We start from the raw sequence: 7,883 nt of genomic DNA, 5'->3' as shown, positions 1-7,883 counted from the left end.
ACCATGGGACCCCTTTTGGCTCGGGTGCAGAACAGGAGGAAATTTCACACGCTATATCTACATCTACGTCTACATCTACATCTACATCCATTCTCCGCAAGCCACCTGATGGTGTATGGCGGAGGGTACCTTGAGTACCTCTATCGGTTCTCCCATCTATTCCAGCCTCGTATTGTTCGCGGAAAGAAGGATTGTCGGTATGTCTCTGTGTGGGCTCTAATCTCTCTGATTTTCTCCTCATGGTCTCTTCGCGAGATATACGTAGGAGGGAGCAATTTACTGCTCGACTCCTCGGTGAAGGTATGTTCTCGAAACTTCAACAAAAGCCCGTACCGAGCTACTGAGCGTCTCTCCTGCAGAGTCTTCCACTGAAGTTTATCTATCATTTCCGTAACGCTTTCGCGTTTACTAAATGACCCTGTAACGAAGCGCGCTGCTCTCCGTTGGATCTTCTCTATCTCTTCTATCAACCCTATCTGGTACGGATCCCACACTTCTGAGCAGTATTCAAGCAGTGGGCGAACAAGCGTGCTGTAACCTACTTCCTTTGTTTTCGGATTGCATTTCCTTAGGATTCTTTCAATGAATCTCAGACTGGCATCTGCTTTACCGACGATCAACTTTATATGATCATTCCATTTTAAATCACTCCTAACGCCTACTCCCAGATAATTTATGGAATTAACTGCTTCTAGTTGCTGACCAGCTATATTGTAGCTAAATGATAAGAGATCTTTCTTTCTATGTATTCGCAGCACATTACACTTGTCTACATTGAGATTCAATTGCCATTCCCTGCACCATGCGTCAATTCGCTGCAGATCCTCCTGCATTTCAGTGCAATTTTCCATTGTTACAACCTCTCGATATACCACAGCATCATCCGCAAAAAGCCTCAGTGAACTTCCGATGTTGTCCACAAGGTCATTTATGTATATTGTGAATAGCAACGGTCCTACGACACTCCCCTGCGGCACACCTGAAATCACTCTTACTTCGGAAGACTTCTCTCCTTTGAGAATGACATGCTGCGTTCTGTTATCTAGGAACTCTTCAATCCAATCACACAATTGGTCTGATAGTCCATATGCTCTTACTTTGTTCATTTTGTGAGGTAGCAGCCTGTTTCAGGAAGAACTGCCGGTCACTCAGAAGGCAGCTCCTACGCTAACAGACCACACGGGTAATCAGACGAGCCTTTCTGGGATATCACTCCTGGCTCAGCATCCGCAGGCAGTGAGCGGCGGAATGGAAAACTGGTGCCCTCTATAGCAGAACCGGAAAACACTGGTGGAAGGGGTGAGAACTCTGCTTGTTAGTAACCTCTGGGTGGGGTTGTCGCTTGTCCACTTGCCTTTATCCTGCTGTGTGTTGTCTCCAGACGTGTGTCCTCAAGCAAAATAAATAGCGACGAGCGTCTTCAACTTTCCAAACTTTGCCCTTCCCGTGGGAACGGTGTGCGAAACCAAACGAAGTTTCCACAGTTTGTAGTTTTCGAAGTTTCACTTTTAACTTAGGAGCGTCCGCGGCAAGTAATCATGCCAGCAACATTTAGCAGCGGACGCAGTTCGGCGCACCCCCGACTTCTCGGCAATCATCTAAATGGCAGTTACGGTAAGCGCATTTGCAATGTACACTCTTGATTCAGAACTCGCAGTATATTGAGAGAAGAGGAGTTAATTCATGATTCCTGCTTTTTTTATTCTTTCTAACATTATCTACGCGCTTCACGCACTGGTATACAAATTTTTCTGCAATCTAATTCTTGCTTCAAAGGGGATGGGGTTTCTTTTCGTAAGCACTCATATTTTGTTTCGTAGTCGAGTTAACTCATTGGATCTCACGCGCCAAGTGACGTCTGTTGCTGATTCTCCCTTTATTCACTGATCTGTTGTGCTGCTGTGCGTTTCTGTTCGAATTCATACCCTATTGTGTTATTACATTATTTTGTAATCACGGCTGAAAACGTAAATTTGTGTCCTTTATATGTCTGGGCACAATCTCAACCGTAATTGTCTAGCATCATGCTGGTGGCGACCTTAACAGTCATTCATTTTCCCATCATCGTTCTACTTAATTATGTAAATTCATTATGAAATTGTTTTATAGCCTGGACGTTTACGTGTCCAGAATAAGTTTTACGCTCTGTTTAAACAAATATTTTTTTACTAGATCAAACTCTGTCATTCATCAATAGAAATGCCAGTTTCCTCCAACCATAAGCAACAGCCGAGCCCCTGACGAGTTCAGGATCTTATCAAATAACGTTTTCCGATGTGTGCGACAGCTGATTTTTTTCAAGTAGCTTGGGGGGAGGGGGGGGGAAGAATTTATCATTTTATATGATCTAGAGCGGTAGATTCAGTATCAGCCTAACTTGCGGAGCATCTGATAGCAAAAGGCCGTGTTCACAGCACACCCGGCTTCTGGCAATTGACATTAAATAAATTTCTTGTGTAATCGTCTTTTGCTGAAACGTGATATACGGCCCTCATTTCACTAGTTCTAAAATATCTCGTTTTAACAGTTCTAAATGTGTATTGTTTACATGCAAAAACAAAGTGGCATAAACATGTGAGAGACAATAGGAAATAACGGGTGTTTTTTAATGTTTCTTCGCACAAAAATCATTTAGATATTGCAAACGGTTCTGCAGTTCTTTCCATGTTGGGCTGCTTGTTTCAAGAAATCGCACAAAATTTCGCCTAGAGGAGTAAAGACATTTTTATTCGACGAAGGTGCTCCAAAAAAGAAAAGTTTCAATCTGAAGTGATCGAAGCTTTTGTTGCAAATCCAAATAATACGATTCCCGGTTTTCATTAAAATTTATACAGATATGTTACCTTCAACAACTTCTCGAAAATAAACTCGAAGCATAACGAACTCAAATATGTCTTCCTTCGCGTTGCAAATGCAATACTTACGCCGAAGACTTAAATAGTTCTCATGTCGAAAACTTTCTTTCAGTTTTTTTAAAGTACTATTGAGGCACGTGCTTGCGTATCTGGTGTCAGCGATAGAGATATTTGCATGAAGCGAAAAGGTTAGGAAGAGTAGAATCATGTTATCAACAAAGCTGCTGAACAGTACGCAGAAACGATATGATAAGTCCGTGGAACATATCAATGCTACCAATACCGATCACTGGTAGTATTCCACGTTTCAAAAACTTGTCTTGCTGGTGAGGTATGATGCCTACTGCGAAAACTGGGTTGCTAATTTTCATAAACTTTCCAAAATCTGTCTTGTAGCTGTGTAGAAGAACATAACGATACATACCTTGCTAGCTGACCTTTAACTGGGGATGTGGGGTGTTCACAGCACCCCCAGGTGTAAAAGTTAACTGGTATTTAGTGAAGCCTCTTGGTCACACTGTTGAGCGCCTTTCTACCTTTGTTCAAAGGGATGCACATTGTTGCGAAACCACTGTTCGTGTTTTTAAAAGTACGCAACACTACACAACAAGTTTTAAACGCTGGGATGCTGATAACACCCCATCTACCTTCTACTGCGACTCCCTGTGTTGAGCAGTGTACACCGTGATGTCATACGAGGAAGAGCAAAAACGTCTTAGAGGGCTGTTGGAGGAAGTTTTCAATGAAGATGAAGACTGAGAGATTCCAGAGTTTGAAGACAATGACAGGTGACAATGAAGAAGAACAGTGAGAAGAAAGCGATCATGCAACTGCAAGTGAACAGTCTGATGACGATGCTAGAGAAGATACAGCTTCCTCCTTTCCAACAACACCGGAGAGGTTTATGCTTGGTAAGGATTACGTAACTAAATGGATGACTACACCTAAGCCTAATAATATCGGAACAAGGAAGCGAAATATAGGAACTCAGCTTCCTGGTATCAAACTAACTGCTTTGATGTGTTCATAAATGAGCAAATAATTCGCTCAATAGTAGAGTGAACCAACCTTTATATTGATCGCATTGAGGCCTTCTACAAGAACAAAAATAGCCATAAAACAGATGTAATAGAAATACAATCTTTCATTGGGGTACTTATAATTGCTAGTTCTTATAGAGCAGCTAAAATGAATTCACAAGATCTGTTTTCTTCACAGGGTTCAAATGGTTCAAATGGCTCTGAGCACTATGGGATTTAACATCTGTGGTCATCAGTCCCCTAGAACTTAGAACTACTTAAACCTAACTAACCTAAGGACATCACACACATCCATGCCCGAGGTAGGATTCGAACCTACGACCGTAGCAGTCGCGCAGTTCCGGACTGAGCGCCTAGAACAGATAGACCACCACGGCCGGCTTTCTTCACAGGGACTAGGAGCAGAAATATTTGACACTACTATTTCACGGGACAGATTTTTGTTCCTTATGAGGTGTTTGAGATTTGATAATATTAATGATAGGGGGCAACGTAAGGAACTGGATGAAATGGCTGCAATACGGGAAGTATTCACCTTGTTCAACGAAAACTGCAGAAATGCATGCAGCCGTTATACCACAATTGATGTACAACTGGGTCCCTTCAGAGGTAAATGTCCCTTTTTGGTGTATAATCACAGCATACCTGCTAAATACAGAACAAAAGTACAGACATTATGTGATGCAAGGAGTTGGTATACATCTCAAATGGAAGTGTATGAGGGAAAACAGGCTGAAGTGCCTTCCCAAGTTTCTAATCAGGTAAAGACGTCGTTTTGAGACTTGCTGGGGGGATTCAAGGAACTGGACGAAATGTAGTAACAGATAACTGGTACATTAGTATCTTGCTTGCTGAAGAATTACTGAAAAAGCGACTAACACTTGTTGGCACAATGAGAAAAAATAAGCCTCAGTTTCCTACTGAATTGACTGTCATAAAAGGGAGAGAAACTGCAAGTACAATTTTTGCTTACAAAGGGGACATATGTACCTAAAAAAGGTAAAAATGTTATACTCCTGTAAAAAATGCATCCAAATTCCAAGAGTATTGGCACTACAACGGGTGACAGAAACAAACCTGAGATCATTCATTACCTTCTACAACCTTACAAAAGGCGGAGTTGACGCAGTTGACTAGTTTTGTGCAACATACACTGTAGCAAGAAGAAGAAAACGATGACCATTAGCGGTATTCTTTCGGATGGCAGATACTGCTTTGCATTAACGCTCAAGTTATAATGAAGAGCAACATCACCAGTTTTGCGTGGAAAGAAGGCAATTGGTAGGATAGGTGGGGCAGCAGCTTGTGCATCCTCAGGTTTTAAAAAGAGCTTCAAACTCGGCTGTTCCAAGATCCATCCGGCTGAAGGTAGCTAAGATCTCAAATATGGATGAGTTTATTCCAGCAGTTCAAAGTAATAAACGCACATCAGGAAGATGCACAGTTTGTCCAAGAAATGCTGACAAAAAACCAATTTGTTCTGTTTCAAGTGTAACCAATTTATGTGTTTAAATCATATGAAAAACATCTGCAGTAGATGTATCAATTCAGAATCTTCTTCAGTGATGATGAAAATGTTCAGTGTTTAAATGTGGTTTTTCTCTAGACTTTTGACATGAATGACTCTTTTAAGGTATATAAATATGTCTGCTGTCTGTTGCTTTGTCTGCTATCATCTCTCTATAATTTTAAAATGGTTAAGGCTTTTCTTATTTCATTTGAAAAATAGTATATATACGAACATTTGGAACCGTTTCACACATGTTATTGATTTATCAGTTAAGGATAATTGTTCGAGTTCCTTAGTGATTAAAATTGTACTTGAATAAATTAGTAAAAGATTAAATGCAATGTTTATTGTTTAATAAACAATTTAAGAAAAATATCGAAACCTCAGTATCGTGTTTATGTAGGATGCTCACCTTCCCAGTTAAAGGAAAGAACTATCAACTCTGCAAATTTATTTCTAGAAGTATATGAAGACAGCTACTTCTTTTATCAGACATACGTTTCTAATCCTCAACATTATGGAATACTTCTGAGGCGTTAGAAGAAGAATAGATTACTTGCATAAAGTCTTACTGTTTTGAAACTTTAAAGCGTGCGGTATCCATTTCCTCCGCTGGTATTACAGGTGGCAGTTAGAGCGCACGTTGGAGTACATGTAGAGCCACCTAGTAGCAACCACGGCAAACAATAGCAGCCTGACACGACGGGAAGCCAGCGAGACGGCAATTACGTTGCCAGACACGGCCAGCCCCACGTGCTATGTTCGACGTCCATCACGGAAACACCGCTGTCAGTGGAATGAGGATTCCCTTTTAAATTACAACGGAAGACGCGAACTTCCGCTTGACTGAAAAAGTAGTAAGCGCCATCATAGCCAACGGAGGACGAGAACAGCTCCTAGTTAAAAGCATAGTCACGGCTTACTTAGCGCTTACGTACTCTAAACACGTACATGTACTAACAGTGAACATCGCAGATCGAAGGTCGGACTACACCAAACGAATGTACGTTTCCGTGGATTCAACTCTAATATCTAACATCGTCAGGTCTTCAGTGACTTCTTTAGGAGTGTGGAGAGGCTTTTCCTGTAAGATGTTTTGTAGCGGTCAGGTGGGTAACTTTGTAAAACCCTGAAGGCTATTCCCGGATGATGCTGTTGTACAGAGAGGTCAGGCACAGCACATTTTCTCTTATGTTTCAGCGGGAACAACATGGGAATTGAAGGTCCGCCTTGATGCAAAACATTTTTGGTATTTATTTATTCATTTATAACTCAAACTAGTTTCAGCGAAAAATATCGCCATCATCAGTGGTTTCTTTAATTCTAAAACATGCAAAAATAGCATAGTTACAAAACATTGTAAAACATTACTAAACGTGTACTGTTGGCTTTGAATACTGTTTTCTGTAAATACTTTCATAATACCTTGTTTACTAAACGTTACAACATGGTTTTAAGATTGCTGTCGCTGTTTGCGGCATATTTTCTGTGTTTTCCTGTTGCCGCTTTTCTCCGCATACAACGTGTCGTCTGTAACTGTGTGAGCGGCTGCTAGTAAACAAATACAAAAACGTGAACTTATGTACGTCAGCGTTATACAACTGGGACCGCGGTAGTGTTGTGGATACAGTTTTGGTGTGTTCTAACTTGTTTCGAAGTTTGTGGTGTGCTCTTCTTTGGACGGGTTGCAGCTACTTTTATACACAGAAAAACATAATTTTCCTTCTTCGTTGATAATCCAAAACATTACTCCATCTTGCTGTTGGAGCGTGTCGCGAGAAATATATGGCATGTTGCGAGAAGGCTATGAAATTTGTAGCGCGAGTTCTGACGACTTTTGTTCCTTATTCATGTCTCTGTGTGCGATGGGGAGTGGTTCTTTTGCATGTGTGTGTTTTCTGTTCTGTGTCCTGTGTCAGTTCTCTCAGAGCGGTGAAGAGTTTGTTGCCGCAAAGTGTCGATTTTCGTTTGTTAAGTTTTTCCCTTGTTCCTATAGTGGAAGGGGGAAAACGTAATAAACGAAAATACAACATTTTGCAATAAACGAAAACACAGCACTTTGCAATAACACAAAATAATTGACGCACAACAGAAAAAACACACTCGCAAAAGAGCCACTCCCCCATCACGCACAGAGGCATAAATAACGAATAGAAGTCGTCAGAACTCCTGCTGCAATTTTCATAGCCTTCTCACAACATGTGATACATTTCTCGCGACACACGCCAACAGCAAGATGGCCTAATGTTGTGGATTATCAACGAAGTGCGAAAGTTATGTTTTTTCTATGTACAAAACTAGCCGCAACCCGTCCAATGAAAGTGAGGACACGACAAACTACGAAAAAACTTAGAAAACACCAAAGCTGTATCCACAACACTACCGCAGACCCAATTGTATAACGCTGACGTACATACCGTAGTTGGAACTTAAATAGTGGCAACTATTTATTCACAGCCGATTCAAAAGAGTTACATG

The sequence above is a fragment of the Schistocerca piceifrons genome, chromosome 1 (assembly GCF_021461385.2).
Source record: "Schistocerca piceifrons isolate TAMUIC-IGC-003096 chromosome 1, iqSchPice1.1, whole genome shotgun sequence".
NCBI classification, from domain to species: domain Eukaryota; kingdom Metazoa; phylum Arthropoda; class Insecta; order Orthoptera; family Acrididae; genus Schistocerca; species Schistocerca piceifrons.
This window is presented reverse-complemented; position numbering follows the sequence as displayed.